The sequence below is a fragment of the Pleurodeles waltl genome, chromosome 3_2 (genome assembly GCF_031143425.1).
Source record: "Pleurodeles waltl isolate 20211129_DDA chromosome 3_2, aPleWal1.hap1.20221129, whole genome shotgun sequence".
NCBI lineage: Eukaryota > Metazoa > Chordata > Amphibia > Caudata > Salamandridae > Pleurodeles > Pleurodeles waltl.
In genome coordinates this window covers 33,497,425-33,515,058 of record NC_090441.1, presented here as the reverse complement: position 1 = coordinate 33,515,058, position 17,634 = coordinate 33,497,425, and the positions used below count along the sequence as shown (strand labels likewise).

The 17,634-nt window shown below is 43.4% G+C and overlaps 1 protein-coding gene across 3 annotated transcripts in view; it reads left to right on the top strand.

Moving 5' to 3' along the window:
- The window catches only part of CAMKK1 (calcium/calmodulin dependent protein kinase kinase 1), a 1,090,978-nt gene that overhangs the window by 839,135 nt on the left and 234,209 nt on the right, over nt 1-17,634 (top strand). The window lies entirely within an intron of this gene.

Below are 17,634 nucleotides of genomic sequence, written 5' to 3'. Positions count from 1 at the left end.
GAATATAAGTCTAACCCTGCCTGCAGATTCCTTATTCAGTTTTGGTCCCGGGTTAGCAGTCTCCTCCTCTTCCTGTTTGATGTTGCAATGGACTTACGAAACATTGGGTCTGACTTATGAAGCAGATGAAACAAATTCAATTTAAGATGTGAATGTGTGTTTACTCTTCACAATAGAGACCTGGCATCCTTGGTGTTTTTGTCTGTGTGCTGGTCTCTATTTTTGCTGTTTTTGGTACTCTGGGCACTTTCCAACTGCTGACCAGTGCTCTCTGTGTAAATTGTATGTGTAATGATTGGCATATTTGATTTACTCGCAAGTCCCTAGTAAAATGCACTAGAGGTGTTCAGGACCTGTAAATCAAATGCTACTAGTGGGCCTGCGGCACTGATTTTGCCACCCACATGAGTCGGCCTGTAACCATGTCTCAGACTTGCCACTCCAGTGTCTGTGTGTGCAGTCTTGCACTGCCATTTGGACCTGCCAAGTGTACCCACTTGCCAGGCCCAAACTTTCTCTTTTTGTATACGTAAAGAACCCCTGACGTAGGCCCTAGGTAGCTCCATGGGCAGAGTGCAGCGTATGTTAAAGGTAGGACATGTACTGATGTGTTTTACATTTCCTGACAGGCCAATTTAGTTTTCACTGCAAGGCCTGTCTCTCTCATAGGTTAACGTGGGGACTGCCTTTAAATATCTTTCAAGTTTCCCATTGGGAGCACATAGAGATGTGAAGTTTGGGGTCTCTGAACTCACAATTTAAAAATACAAATGTTGCTGAAGTTGGTTTTTAGATTGTCAGTTTCAACATGCCACTTTCAGAAAGTGGGCATTTTCTTGCTTAACCATTCTGTGCCCCTGTCTACTTGTGGAATCCACGTCTGGGTCAGACTGACAGTTGGGCTGTTTGTGAATTTCCACTAGACAGTAACACAAAGGGAGCTGGGGTGTAGTCTGCATGTCCTGATGAGTCTCCTTGGCTAAAGTGGGGAGGGATGAGCTGACACACCTGAAAGGGCTGTGCATGTCCCCACACAATGCAGTCTCCAACATCTGGTGTATGTCTGGGGCCAGGCCTGGGCAAGGAAGGATCTTGTGAACAACAGAGACTTTCCTTTGAAGTTTGCCTACTTCAGAGGCAGAAAGGAGTACACACAGTGCACCCAAAACCCCAGATTTTTAAAACACTTCTGATCAAGAGGAACCTCTGCCAAGGAGAAGAGCTGGAGGAGGAGTACTGCCCCTTTGCTGTGTGTGCTCTGGTGGGTTGTCTTGCAGTTGCTGCTTCTGCCTCAGAGAGGACAAAGACCTGACTTTGCTGTGTATCTTGCTTGTGAAGTTTCTCCAAGGGCTTGGACTAAGTTTGCCCCCTGTTCCGAAGACTCAGGGCCATCAAAGACTTCCTCTGCCAGCACCTGGACTCTCTGGTGAGATTCCTACCCTTCCAAGTGGTGCCTAATCCATTCCCTGGGCCCTTGAAAGGAGAAGCAGATGAAAAACCAAGTGCACCGACTTCAGACGACGCCCGGACTGATGCCGCTGCCGGATCCCACAACGCCGCCTGCAACTGAAGCTGTGGTCCTCGCTGGAGTGTGACGACGCAGCGTTGATGAAGTCTATGACTGTGAGTCCCGAAATGACGTGTCACCAACGTCTATGACTGCTGACTCCACCGGAAGTGCAAGGATCCAATGCTTGAACAGAGTGCATACTGACTGCCAACCATAGACCCCATTTCTATCATTTTCCTACTATTATTTCTAATAAAACCATGATTTGGGTACATTAGATTCAATGAAGCAGCAGTTGTGAGATTGTGGTTCAGATTGCAATGTACTGAAAATACATTGTGCAAACAATCTTCGGGGTCATAGATGAAAGCACTGTGAGGATGATTTTAGCAATTCTCTTCCATACAAATCCAATCCAACCTTGATAATTATACACATATCCATTTCATCCATACACTCAATGTTAATGATTTCCATGTAGATTAATTGTATGTATATTTATTTCAAAGAAGTATCCTGAAAATGTGGCATGGATTCAGTTACCGTGCTAACATTGAACATCGCTGTTCAAAAGAGTGATAGACATTTTCTCCTGTTCTTTGCTAATAGGAATAATTACATCAGTGAGGCACTCTGTCCTGAAATTATTAAATTAGGGAATCCAAGTATGGTCTGTAGGCGTCCTTTCTAATAGAGGACTTAGCACCTCATCACGAGAGGCACATTTCCACTTGTAGCCATATCTCTTGTGGAATTATACGACCTAAACTTAAGAGTGTCTCTGGACTCAATTTTATTGAGTCTGCAAACTCTGGACACAATAATTCCAGGCCTAGAGATACCAGACCCTTTCAGAGGTTGCTCAGTTCTGCTGACTAAAGATTGCCCCAATCTCCCTATTCTTCTTTTCCATACACGTTTGGTGGGCTTAGAGCTTGTGGAAAATATTTGCAGGTTTCTCCTCAGAATTGGAGCAAAAACACTCTGAAAACGACCCAGTATTATTAGTGCTTCAATAAATTACTGATCTCTGGTTGATACAATCTAGACCCCCTTCCCCGAGCTGCAAGTGTCAGATTTCTAACCCCCAGCACAAGGACATCGTCAATGAACCAAAACGAATTAGACATCTATTTGGACTGCAACCTATACAAAACCAACTGAGCAATACTGCACAGGAAATGTTTAAACAGTCAGTCCCACAAGATGAGTTCAAGGACACGATGGAACTCGAGTCCCGCTTTCAAATAACGCACTTAAAATAGCACTAAGAAACAGGACAGGTATTTTTATTTAAAAACAATCTTAATCTAGTGCCTAAAATATGAATGGTAACTACACAGATTTCAAACATGAATGCTGCATAACCCGTCATGATCAGTGAAAACAATATGAACATTTGTAACATGATTGAGTACTTAGCATCCTAACACCCTCATGCTATTTCTAAGCGCTATGCTAATTTTGCCTAAAGCAGTAAAAAACAAGCTTCTGTTCAAGTTTATAAGGATGGATTGCACAACATACCTGTGGTTCATTGCAGCTATTCTCTGTCACAGCTTGTTCGGGCCTGGAAAATAAACAATCACAGGCTGAAGGCCACTTCTTTTCACTGTCCCTGATGTTGCCTCCAGCTGAGGCTGGTTGGCACTGAAGGTGGGGTGACATGATAGTGCTAGGGCAGAACCCCTCTCTGACTGTGGTCCGATACCTGTGTTTTTATGGTATCTGATCACCGATTTTATTTTATATTATAAAAACAAACGCAGGGCTTGCAAACACTAACGCATCAATGAGACCAAACAATCATGGTGACAAATGTGTCATCTTGGTTATCATACTGATTATAGGTGACCAGCATTATAAACAACAAAAACATATCATCCTGGATAATAAGCTGATGATGCGAACGTTCCCACTCATGTCTTGAAAACGTCACACTTTCTATAAGAGAGATAGAAGAGTTTGAGGATCGGCATGGCATAGAAATAGTAGACTCTGATAGGACCAAATTCTGAAATAGAAGAGCTAAAACAGGAATGATTTCTAATGACATCATTGCTTCTGCTGCCTACTGAAGATGACTTTTGAGATCATGATACTGGCAGTTGTTTCTTGGAGGGTGTGATCCAAACCTATAACAGCAATGGACGTGACTACCACGAGAATAACAGCATTATATTTTTCCACTTTTGGAAAGCTGCAGTCAGTAATATATCTGTGTAAGAAAGGTTCTCGAAAACTTTAGCATAATGCAAGTCTAATTTTCAGTTAAATTGTAAACTGGATTTGTGAAGGCATGGCATTCCTAAATCCTTATATTACCAGTGTGTCTATCTCCTGAGTGATGACGTTCGGAATACAGCTCGACAGAAGGGATGGTATTAGATTTTCTGTCCTTTGAACCAGCACTGTGTGTATTGATTTCACATCATCGGCACAGTGCAGCATGCTGTTTGTTGGTTATTGTTTTATTATTACACAAACACGTAATGCAATTTGTTTTTCTTTTTTGTTCACCACTTTCAGACCTCGCTTTTCCATATGCTTTTTTTGTCAGTTTGTGTTGCAGCAACACATTGTTTAGTTGTGTTCCTTTTGCCTTCCTATCTCTTTTTGCATTGCATTCATGCCACCAGTTTGACATTGTCATTTTAGTCTTCTTGCTACGAGTGGGCTCTCTAAGTTTCAACTCATTTCCAGTATTTGAGAGGAAGCTTTTTAAACTTGACTCAAACGAGAAAACATGCTAAAGGACACTGGATTCTATCTATTCTTTGATCATAAAAGGGTTTCCATAAATCAACATTCCGTGGCTTGCTGGTCCTCTCCCTCTGTGGCCAATTGATTTCATCTTATTTAAAAATGGCGTGTTCAGTGTAAAGGAAGGATTCTTTTAACCATGACAAGGCGCAGTCATTGCCTCGTATATATGTAACTTTACTGCAAAAATAACAATGTAGAACATGCACAATCAACCGTCCTTTCATGGAAACTCTTCTTCAGACCTGTTGGACTCTATTTCATCACCTATTTGTGTTGATGAAAACCAGAAATGGATGCCTGCATCACTTACCTCTTGTACTTTACTAGCAAATAAGACTTGCCTTGCCTCCCTCAACCAAGCTTTGCAAACAGAAAATATCTCACTTTGTCTCTCACATCCTTTACATTACTCCTGCTTTGTTCTTGTCCTTAGAGGGAGTTGTTCACCATTCTTTGTTGTACCTTGTTATTTATAATTCCTACTGTGTTTTCTTAGAACACCTTGATGGCCCGATGGTAAAGCCAGCACTCTATAAGTAAATAAACTTTTTTCACCACGAACAATCTTATTCTATATTTGTTAGTTTTAGCAGTATTTGCTCTCTTTCAGACTCACTTCTTCACACCTTGTAAAAATGTTGCAGAGAACGTGACCATGATTCACTTAGTTGGCTTCCAGGTCACCATTAGTTTTGTTGCGGATCTCTCCGCTCTCCTGGTGGGCAAGGGAGTTATCCACCCAACTTAAAATGAACTACATAGAGTTTGAGGTGTAGAGAGCAGGTCGTGCCTCTCATTATTGCTCCCGAATTCAATCTCTGTAGACGATTTCTACTTTAGTCTTCGGGCAAGCCGAGATTTCGGAGCAGGCATGACATCATAGCACCTGGCAAATTTGGGAATGGCAATTCTCAAAGTGTGTGAATAGAATGGAATTGGGACCTTCTCGTCATTGGGTCACAGTGTGGAACCTTCTCACGTTTGCTGACATACAGCTTCCCCACAGGTACTGGATGACCTTGCATTTATCTTACAAAAGTATAAAAGTTAAAAAAGTACAATTCACCAGTTGAAAGTGGATAGAAAAAATATTTAAGATATTAAGAATAACATTTTTCTAAAAACAAGCCAAGTCCTAAAGTCTAATGAAGTGCATATAGGTTTACAGTAGCAATGATATGCAATGACAATATTCACCTCTTTGTCTGGGCATTTAACCTAATGTGCCATATTGCAGACAAATAACTTGTGACTCCTATATGGCACATTACCACAAACGAAATTGTTTGTTTTTTGTTTTATTAGTTTTTAATGTAATATTTTGCGCCTTCATAGGTTCAATGGAGCTGAAATAAAAGAATATGACTGACTGACTGACTGACTACTTGGAAATTACAATGTGCTAAGGATAATGTCACCCCCCCCTAAAACCACAGCGGTCAAATCTTGTAGGTACTAATGAAACAAATGTCTGTGGCAGCTCCTCACCAGATTTATCTTTGGTGCTTGCAGTCAGATCACAATTCGAAGGCCTGTGGCATTTGTGCTTTGATTAATCTGAAGGTCATCCAGTACGAGTGACGAAGCTGTATGTCAGGAACATGAGAAGATTCCACATCGTGACCCATCGAAGGGAAAGTTCCAATTTTATTCCTGGTGCAGATCTTTAATGCGGTTGAAGTCATTGGGTAACTCCAAAAAGAAGCACAAGAAGTCCTGGCAGAACACAGCTCCTTCCTGTCTCTCTCGAATTACTCAGAGGGCACGATGGTGTAGACATGCCTCTCATTCTTGCTCCTAAATTAAATCTCCGGATACAATTCCTACTTTCTTCCAAGGGCTACCCGAGATTTGGGAGCCTTCACAACATCATGGCACATAGCAAATTCAGGAATGGTGATTCTCAGTGTAATGAATAGAAAATCTAGATTTAATTGAAGAGACAGAGGCTAGCATTATGCATTAAAATCCTTTAATGCCACTCCAAGCATCAGTCCTTTGCAGAATATAAAAGAACATTCCAGAACAGCACTCTTAACACATAAATAGTCCATGAACATAATCCTCTTCCTTTTTTAATCCCTGCTCCTGAACAGATAAGTAGCAGTTCTTTTTGTGTCCACTTATTTTTAGCTTATGGAATTGTCCAGTTTATGTAATCATCTTTCATAGCTACTATTTTAATTAGGCATGTGTTTTTCGATCTTGAGAATTTTAGTTGTATTCTTATTTCTTGCTTTCTAGTGTCAAAGTGTGTCGATTAAAGGGATCTTTTGGAATGTGCCATAAAAAAAAATGCAAGCTCTAGGAGTCGGTTGCTGGCTTGATTTGTTTTAATGAGTTCTCTCCCTGCGGAGAATACGCAACATCTGGTTTTACCTAAATTCCAGGTTGGGCACTCAGTTCGGATCGGTCGCTGTTCCTCACACCACCGAAGGCATTTCTGCTGCATCTTAGTTTGTGCCAAATTGAAAACATTCTAATTAAGATGTGTTAGCATTTTTTCCGAGATTGTACAGTGACAGTTGATTGTTTTTTTATGGTTGCCTCAGTATAACTACAGTGGGGTTGGCTTGTGAGGAGTAGTTGGCTTAGAAGTATATTGCTTATTGTGAGGAAAGTTGTTTATAGGTATATTTCGTATTTATTGGTGTTAGTCTTGTTAGCCTCAATGCATAATGATAGCCTTCAGTCTTGTATTGAAATTCCTTGACACCATGCTACACCTCTTTGGGATGCTTTTGGCTCCCTGTGGTGCACCTTTTGGCCTCAAGGAACTGAGAGGACCTGCTACTGGGACTCCACCAGCTGGTCCACCCTTGATGCCAGTTGGAACATTTTAGAACATTTCAGATCCTGCACTGGCTTTGGTGCTTTTGTTGGTCCTGGCACCACAACCCATGCCAGGATATGGAGCATCAATGCTGATGTTGACACCCGATGATGAAACTCCACCCTTAATGCCACTGGAACCAAGCTACACCCAACTGATGAGCCCCAATCAGATGAAAACTAGTCTTGGGTTACTTCTGCTCTGATATAGGCAGGACTTGACCTGGCAATTCAGGCTGGACTTTTCCCATTGGAGCAGGGTCAAAACTGATTTGCATATGACTAGGTCCAAACTGAGGTAGCCTGGTGGGCCAGATAATGATGGGTTGGAATGCTACCTTGAGCAATTGCCAATGAACTGACTTATTGCAAGCATTCCTCCATCACCTTTTGTATGTTTGATGTGACACCCTCAGTGACAAGGGTAAGCCCCAATGTAGGTCTCGTGCTCGCAGTGTCACTGGAACCAAGCAAAGCCCGATTGACAAGCCCCGATCAGGCAGAATTGGTCTTGGTTTACTTCTGTTCAGGTTCATGGAGGACTAAGCCTGCCAATTCAGGCTTGACTGTTCTGGTTGGATTTGCATGTGTCTGGGTCCAAACTGAGGTGACATTGTGTGCAAAAGAATGATTGGTTGGAATGCTATTCTGAGAGATTGCCAGTACTTAGATTTATTGCAAACATTCCTCCAATCACCTTTTGTGCGTTTGATCCATCAAAGGAAGGTTGGTGCTAGTGTTAATCTACCACACCACTGTACAGCAACAAATAGGGCAGTGTAAGATTGGTCACCCTATGTCAGGAGGCACTACACCTATGGAAATGGATGGAGCTCCAGTGAATTTTCCTGGTGGCACACTATCTGGCTGGATCTCTGAATCCCAGCTGCTGATGCCTAGCAGATCAAGAATAGCAGCTATAACCAGAGATGGGGCAAGGTCTCTTCTGTGAATGGAGAGAATCGTGACTTGATCTTTTTGCCACCACCTAGAATGTGCAATTTCAGCACTTTTGCATGTTGGCGGTTCCAAGACAGCTCTTTTTCTCGGATTGCATTCTGCCTAGATTGGAGCTCGGGCTTCCTGCACACCTTTTTGCTGCTACCACTCCTACCCTGAGTTCTGATGAAGGAGATGAATGACCAGGCTGAAGGCAACCTAGTGGCACCAGATTGTTCAAAGAAAGTGTGGTACCCAAAACTCCTTGAAATGAGCAAATGTCCTCCGATCACACTTGTGCTTTGGGAGGACCCTTCTGTCGCAGCAGCAGGGCATGGTCCTGCACCTAGGCCTTTGCAGTCTTCATCTCCATGCCTGGAGCTTGAGTAGCGGAAGTTGATCACACTCAAACATCCTCCCGAAGTAGTTCATGTCATCCTAGCAGCCAGCTATCCCTCCACAAAATCACTATATGCTTGCATAGGGACAAGTTTGTGGCCTGGTGCAGTACTAGACAGACTGACCCACTTCAAACCAAACTATCTCAGGTGTTGCTTTTTGTGTTGTCTCTAGCCCAACAAGAACTTCCTTTGGGCACAGTTAAAGGCTATTTGTCTGCTTTTTTGGCTATTTAAGTGACTGTCAGACCAGCCCTCTTTGTTGTGGTGCGTTTATTGAAAGGATTGTAGCATATGTTTCCACCCACACCTCTCAGTAGACATCAGTGGGACCTCAACTTAGTCCTCACATTCAGGATGTGTACACCCTTTGAGTCCTTGCACAGCTGTCCATTGCGGATCATCTCTGTAAATACATTTTCCTGATCGCAATAACATCAGCAAAGCGGGTGACTGAACTACAAGCCCTCTCTGTTGACCACACAACATTCTTGCCAGATAAGCTGGTGTTGAGGACTCAAGCCTCATTCTTCCCAAAAGTGGTTACTCCCTTTCATGTTGGGCAAAACATCACCCTCCCAGCTTTTGTCGCTCCACCTCAACCCTCTAAGGAGGAGAGAGACTATGGGGGTCATTCTGACCCTGGCGGTCATTGACCGCCAGGGCCAACGACCACGGAAGCACCGCCAACAGGCTGGCGGTGCTTCCTGGCCAATTCTGACCGCGGCGGTAAAGCCGAGGTCAGAAAAGGGAAACCGGCGGTTTCCCACCGGTTTTCCCCTGGCCAAAGGAATCCTCCTTGGCGGCGCTGCAAGCAGCGCCGCCATGGGGATTCCGACCCCCTTCCCGCCAGCCTGTTCCTGGCGGTTTACACCGCCAGGAAGAGGCTGGCGGGAACGGGTGTCGTGGGGCCCCTGGGGGCCCCTGCACTGCCCATGACACTGGCATGGGCAGTGCAGGGGCCCCCTAACAGGGCCCCAGCAAGATTTTCAGTGTCTGCTTGGCAGACACTGAAAATCGCGACGGGTGCCACTGCACCCGTCGCACCTCAGCAAATCCGCCAGCTCCATTTGGAGCTGACTTCATCTTTGCTGGGGCGTTCCCGCTGGGCCGGCGGGTGATCTTTTGCAGATCGCCCGCCGGCCCAGTGGGAAAGTCGGTATGCCCCCCGCGGTCATCTGACCGCGGGGCGGTGTTTGGGCGGATTCCGCCCGGCAGGCGGCGCCCGCCGCCCGCCGGGGTCGGAATGACCCCCTATATCTGCTGAATTGCAAAAGAGTTCCCAGCTTCTATATTGATCGTACCAAGGAACACTGTGTGAACGATCATCTCCTTGTTGGATTCACCTGAGCAAAAAAGAGCTGAGCAGTTCAGAAGAGGACTATTTCTCTTTGGACCATTGTCTGCATCAAAATCTGCTATACACTGGATAAGAACTTATCATCCTCAAGAAGGCCTGAGAGCTCATTACACCAGAGCTAAGGCTGCTACCACTGCATTGACACATGTAGTGCCTGTTCTGGACAGTAGCCGGGCTGCTACATGGGCACTGCATCACAGCATCTAGAAGCACTAGTGTCTGGGCAGCCAAGTTTGGTGAGAAGGACATTGCAACCTGCTCAGTCCTGCAGGACTTTTCAGCTTGAGTCAGTTCACAACCTCCCCCTCCCCACCTTGGAGGTACTGCTTTGATATCTGTTTAAAAGTTGAGGAATCTGTAATTAGAAACATCTGTCAGAAAAACAAGTTACTTACCTTCAGTAATGCTCTTTCTGGTAGATACTCTAACTGGGATTTCCTCACGGACCACCCAACCTCCCCGTTCTTTGAACTGGTCTCTTTTTCCATCTAAAGAGGTCCCTAGTTTAGAGATCTGAACACTGGTCAATACTGATCTGCTGTTAGGCTCTGCGTTTGAGGGTGTGGACATCCTAGAAAGCAATTGATGTAAAAAAAGCTTGGGTGATGCTTAAATGTGGCTCTGCACAGCACTTCCAGACCTGAACAATGTCGATGTAGAGTTGCACAACACCACCTGCCAGCTTGCAGGGGAACTGAAAGTTACCTGATCCAGTCTGGTGCTTGTGAGCATATTCAATAGGCAAAAAAACTGAAATTAGAGTATCTACCAAGAAAGGTATGTCAGAAGATAAGTAACTGTTCTTTTAGAACAGTTTAGGAGTAGTGAATTTGACAAGAAGATAGATTCCTTTTAGTTTCAGTGGTGTTTTATATCCAGTGAAGTTAATTATAATAAGAATGAACAGTTAAAAATTGAATAAAATACAGCAAACTTCAGCATGCATTTAAGATGACACAATGGTTGAAGACAGAAGGAAAAAGTTTAGTTTTTGGGGCCCATTCACAAACTCTCTCTTGTATTATGTTTAGTAGTACTACAATAGTACTAGTCACATACTTCAAAATGCTGTTCACAAACCTACATATGGTGACCTCTGCCTCTCCTATCTTTTCTATGCTGTGGTCTATGTTTAGTAGTAAATGTGGGAGAAACCAGAGGGATTGGCTGAAAAAGGGTACTAAATGGGAGAGGATTAGGGAAGTGTGAGGAGGAGCTTAGGGACTGCTAATAATGGGCTTAGGGCTGGATGTGGAAATACAAACAAACCCACAAAAAAGTGAGGCCATTAATATCCACAAAACTGCTCTTCTAAAGTTACTACTGCCAAAAGGGACCTAAAGCAGTCAAAAATGTAATCCAGTCTATCCTGGAAGTAAGTTGAATACCGCACATGGCCACTCCCAGATACTGCAAAACACTCTCATGCAAAACAATTCAGGGACTTAAAAGCAGAGCCCATATGAGATAATGTTATATAAAATAATTTCTTTTTAATTTTAATTTACACATACAAACACACACTCAACCACACACACATATATACTTTTTTAAATGTTTGAGGTGTACTGCCTTTGCACAATCAGCAACCTCTTTCACCTTCCGAAGTCTGGTGCTTGTGGTGGGCATTCACACATCTTAAATGTCCATAAAACGAAAATAACACAGACATCACTCCATTGTGGTGTGAGCTTAGTTTATTGTATTGCCCAACAATGTGTTGTGGCTAGTCAGAAGCCTTTCTCAAGTTATGCGCCCCATTCCCCTTAGAAACAATCAAGGAATGTAAGAAACATCAAAGAAATTGATGTCTGCACTCCTCTGTAGATTAAATGTAATTACTAAGGTTGTCTTTGCATCAAGAGTTCTCTTGGTGCATCAGGGTCTGATCCTGATCCTGGGCGGAAATCAGTATTGAATGAATAGCGTTCCAACCTGTTCAGGGGAAAATCGTTACATTAATATAGATTTAATTTGTTATCATTAGACACTCGATGTCAATTAATTGCGGCATGGTTCGGTAAATGATCTACACTACAATCTCCATAATTCCTCAGATACTTTCTGTGTGTTGCGTCCTATGCATGTGTAATATGAAAACACTCTCACCCATACGTGCAACGCAGTATATATACATATGTAATTCGCTCAAATTTTCATCTTCATGCCAGGGCTAAATATTTGTCTTAACAGAAATGGGATAATCAATCAGCCTTCCACTTTTTAAACGTTATAGGCTATATTCAAATTCATTTTTTTATATTAAATAAATCTATATTTAATTGTTTAAAAATATTTCATAATCTTTAAATAAAACATTTAATTAACATTAATTAAGCAAATAAGTCTAAAAAAAGTATTTATTGACTATATAATTTATAGAGGTAATGTGCTGTAATATTTGATTTTTTTAAATTATTTTAGTCCCAGGCTAAAATATATATAAATATATATTACAGAGGTTTCCCAGGCCTCCCTTTTCGACAAGGAAAAAGCGGCACCACAATACATTGGTGTTTCACCAGTTTTCTATATTTTCACAGAGAACAATGTAAAAAAGAAAATCGCCCGACGTGTTTCAGTGTTTTGCCTTCGACTGGACCATAGAGTCCAAATGCCCAGTCAATTTAAAGTCCATCATCCCCGCTCATTAAAAACAACTAGAGGGTTGATACGCATATCTTAAGACACACCGTCAAAATCATGCCACCATTTTGTTTGTCAGGCATGTTACAATTGCATTAGGTACCCTTACATTCCTTTAAACAGCATACAGTGTAAAAGATACCATCTCATTATGTACATTTTACTGCAAGCAGATTAGCAAAATCATTCCTCTATTTTAGTTTGTCAGGTACATTGTAATTGCATCAAGTTCCCTTATATTCATGTAAAGTGCATGCAATACATAATCTACTTTTTCATTATATACATTCAGCTGCAAACGAATTGGACATGATTTCTACTGAGGGCAGACAGAATCGTTATAAGCATGATTGGACAGCCTATTAGGAGTTTCTTAAATATCATGAAGAGACCATCAGTTAATGCAAGAAAGTATTTCCAAAAGAGGTGTAATTTTTCATCCGATCAATCAAGTAAAGTACAGCAATACTATATCCCAAAACCCTAACCTTCCACATGTTCTCAGATGTGTGTGAAGTACCATTTGTGTGGTAATATTTAGAAGGTTCCCCGCAAGTTCATTGTTGTTACATAAACAAATACATCAGTTTAATAAATAATACACCCCAAATGGCCAAAGAATATTAAGGACAGTTATTGTCTCAGCTGTTCATCGGTCTATCCAGCATTAAGTTATAAAGTACTGGTGCATTTTTTAAAGTGGTTAAAATGGTTAAAGTACTGTTCAAATGAAGGAGGGGGGATTTTTGGACTTCCCGTTCTTGTCTAGTACCAATTTTGTAAAGCGCTAATGCTAACTAAAGTAGTAGCAGTGCTTGGGAAGGAACCAGGGTAAAGTGCTATATAAATGTATCTAAAAAGTTCCTTATAAAGTGCATTCACATGCTGGTTCATGGGTTTGTTCTTCTAACCTAAAAGTTTACACGCTTGTTAAAGTATCTACAAATATTTTTGAGACATTCTTTAAAAAAAAAAACTCTTTATTGTTTTCAAACTGTGCTCATTATACAGGCCATATAATCATGTTTGTTACCTCTCGTATAGCACTTACCGCTGTGACAGACAGCCTTAGACACTTACCATAGTGGGCAAGGTCACTTTTACGGCCAGCATATATATTTCCTTTAATATCCGCTCTTCGTTGATTTGATGGATCTACCTTTCTCAGGGGTTGTACCCCCCCACCATCAAACCCCTCTATATGTCCACCATACTTCTATACCCTCTTCCACTTCCTCTGGTAGCTGCGGCTTTGATAGATAACCTATTCAGCATGTTGGCACCAGTCTAAATCTGACTTCCAGTCTGTAAGTCTGGGTGGGCTGGTGCATGTCGACGTGGGTGCCCTGCCTATCTTGGCCAGTCAAGTTCTGGAGTAATAGGGTCTGTGTAGTATTTTGAGCTGGACTAATCTGAACCGTATGCATATTGCTATTTCACGCAGGCTTTGAATTGCTTCAGACCATTCCTTATCTTCAAGATCCCCCAGATCCCCTGCTGTTTTCAACTTCATTTACGGGGCAGGGGAATTAAAGATTAGTTTTCTATAGATAACAGTGACCACTTTATTTGGAATATAATCTGGTAAATGGCGATCCTCTAGAGGCGATGACTCCTGTAGCTGCTCCCCCTCTAATATGTGTCACCGCATCGCATGTCCCAACTAATGTACCTAAAATGTTCGGAGTTTGCCAACTCAAATTCTTTCCTAAGCGATTCAAATGTTATGTATGCCTGATACCTCCACACATCTCCCAGATGTTCAATACCTCTCGTTTCACAGCTCTTAAAACCTTTCAATCTCCCCACCTCACTAAAATTATTACTATCCCATAAGAGTGTCCTGCCTGTGAGCCTGTTGTTCCAATCCAGCAGTTTATTGGCCTCCGTCTATGCTTGGACTACCGTCTGAGTGTGGTCTGGTAGTCCTCTCTCTCTTTCCTTCCAGTAGAGGATCGCTTCATAACCTCTACAGCCCTTTGCAGCTCTGTCCACTCTATACGCCAGTTCTTGGCTGTCAGAGAAGAGCCAGTCATTAATCACCATCAGTTGTGTTGCCCAGTAGTACTTCTTTATGTCTAGAATCGTGGGTCCCCCATCATATACCCCCTTCTGAAGTTTGGCCAAGGCAATACGTGGTGTCCCTCCCTGCTACAGTAAGGATCTGTCTCCATGGGCTATTTTCTGAAAGAAACTCTGGGGATCTTGTATGGGCTATTTTATAGTATGTATATCAGACGGGGCAGTGTCATCATCTTGTATAATGCTGCTCGGCCCATCAGGGACACTGGGAGCGTGCTCCAGTGCACATCACTTTTCAGCCTCTCCAACTGTAGGAACAGGTTCCTACCCATGGATTCTTGTGGGTTCCTGGTGCTATATATCCTGAGGTACATAAACCCAGCTTCAGTCAAGGGTGCCACACACCCCTCCGGGAACCGTGCATCTTCTCCTGACATAGGGAAGATCAATGATTTTGTCCAATTAATTCTATAGCCTGAGTAGATGCCCAATAGGTCAAAGATATGCAGAACTCTTCATACTGAGCGGGTTGGTTTGGACAAATAAAGCAAAATATCATCTGCGTAGAGTGAAATGCGCTCTTCCCAGGTCTCACCACAATTCACACCAAGTATCTTGTCTTATCCAGGCCGCTAACAGCTCAAGGGCCAATGCAAATATCATTGGGGAAAGTGGACACCCCTGTCTTGTGCCCTTTAGTAATGCAAAGACCCGAGAAGCCATCCTATTGACCCTTACTCTGGCCAGGGACTGATATAAGAGCCGGCCCCATCTGCAGAACTTGGGTCCAAATCCCAGCCGTGCAAGCACAGCAAACATAGAGTTCCATTCAGTACTACTGAATGCCATTTTTGCATCGAGGGACATTACCACTGTCTGGTCTGACCTCAAACATGCAGTCTCATGGAGCACCCAAAACAATCGTCTCAAGAGGCGGGTGCTTCTCTGTGGCACAAATCCTGATTAGTCCGGGTGCATAATCGATGTAATTATTTTGCGAACTGTATTTGCCTACATTTTTGCAAGCACCTTAGCTTTGACATTGAGCAGGGATATTGGTCTATACGAGCCACAGTTGATAGGAGGCTTACCCTTTTTATTCATTACTATTATTGTGGTTGTACGTTGGTCACCTGGCAGAAACCCTCTTTTCTGTGCCTCTCAGAACATCTCTAGCATGTGTGGAGTTACCTTGTCAACCACCTCTTCAAATATTTCTATTGGCAGTCCATTAGGTCCTGGCACCTTCCCAGATTGTAAGCTCCGCAAAACGACTGCCAGCTCCTCTGCGGATAAGTCCACCTCCAATTCATCCCTCTCCTCCCCACTGATCATTGGCAAATCTATCTCATCCTCCAGTTCACTACAGTCATTTGCAGTTCTATAGGTCGCGGACGCATAGAGGCCCTCATAATAATCTGCGAATGTTCCTGCTACAGAAGCATTGGTCGTCTTGAGGGCACCATGCCCATTCACAACTCCCAGGAATGTTCTCTGTCTCTTTTGTCGAGCCACACCAACAGATTATTGGCCTTATCTCCAACATCATAGAGATGCTGCTGCACTGCCAACGCATAACTTTGCGCCCTCTCCTCAGCCAATATTTTAAAGTCCTGCTGGCGAAGTGTCACGGTATTCTATCCTGTAAATCTCAAATTTGGTAGGTCCAATTGTTGGAAGCTTAAATCTGGCAAGGTCATACTATAGAGTTGTGGAGGGACGAACGCAGAGCATATGTTAATTGTTACACCTTCCCATTTGCCTGTTATTCCCACATGTCTACCGTGGTAGTCAAGCCACTTATGTTCCAGTGTCAATGGCACTGAGTTCCTTAGTAGGATTCCCACCCCTTGGGAGTCTGTGGTATATCCAGCGTGTGCCACCAATGAATATCCAAACTTATTTAGGGCTTTATAATGGTTCCCTTTAAGGTGTGTTTCTTGGAGTGATATAATATCGGGGGCATGTCAGTGTATATATTGAATTCTGTTTATGGCTTCCCATTCTGACTTTCCAGTGATGCTCCCATCCCTCCCTGTGCATACATCTCACCCCCCCATGAGCTGTTTCTTATTTTTTTGTCACTATGTCTTCCCCATGTCAGACCCTGGTGTATGCAAACAGTTGGCCAGACAGTGAACTGCAACAACAATTAACCTCACCAAGTAAGCTAGCCCCCCTAAATCCCCCCTCCCTGCTACCATGGTTTGTGAGCCTGAAACCACCCACTGTTGCAACTTGCAGAGCATCTGTCGCCCAATTAGAACCATGCTATAACTGAGCATGGCTAGTTCCACCAGTAAAAACTTTGATGTATGTTAATAAACAGTGGTTGTTCTCCCCCTAATTTAGCATTGTTATGAACCAGTTCCTTCTAAATAATTACTTATCTGTGAAGTCGACTCCTCAGTCTTATTTTTGCCCTTCCATCAACTCTCCCCCCACCACGAACCCAAGAAGTTACTTTTAGTCCCCTTAATGTTCTCACATGTCCTTTAGCGAGTCTTGGGGCTCTTGATGCTCCGATGAGTCCGATCATGGTGCCTCCTCCTCAGTTGTTCAACTTGTGGCGCTCTGCTTTTTGGCCCCTTTGTGGCCCGTTGTTCTCCAGGCCTTGATCCAGTCCCACGCCTCCTCTGGGAGGCAAAGTACGCAGGCGGGCCGGGTATAGCATCATGTACTGGATATTTTTTTTTTGCCTCACAAGGTCTTTTTGACTTCATCAAAGCTTTGCCTATGCTTTTGGACCTGCAGGGTGAAGTCTGGGAAAAGACGGACTATTACATTTTCAACCTGTAGATCCCCATGTTTGCAGGCTTCTTGCAGAACAGCATCTCGGTCTCTATAATTCAGTATTCTGGCTATTATAGTCCTGGGTGGGGCTCCAGGTCCGTTCCGGTCACCCGGACCTCCTTCTCTTGCCCAGTACAGTTTGCTTCTGGGACCCAGGGGGCAGGAGAGTGGGGGGGCAGAGGAGCACCTTCTCCTGTAGTGCCCTAGTGTGCCAGACTCATCTGCACCATCTTGCCCGCGCTTCGTCTGCTCTGCCTCGTGTCGCGGTCTCCCATACTTCTGGACCGGCGATTGGGAGCAGAGTCAGTCTCCCGGCGTTACTAGAGGTCAATACTTGTGCACTGTGGAGAGAACTGGATGAATATTTA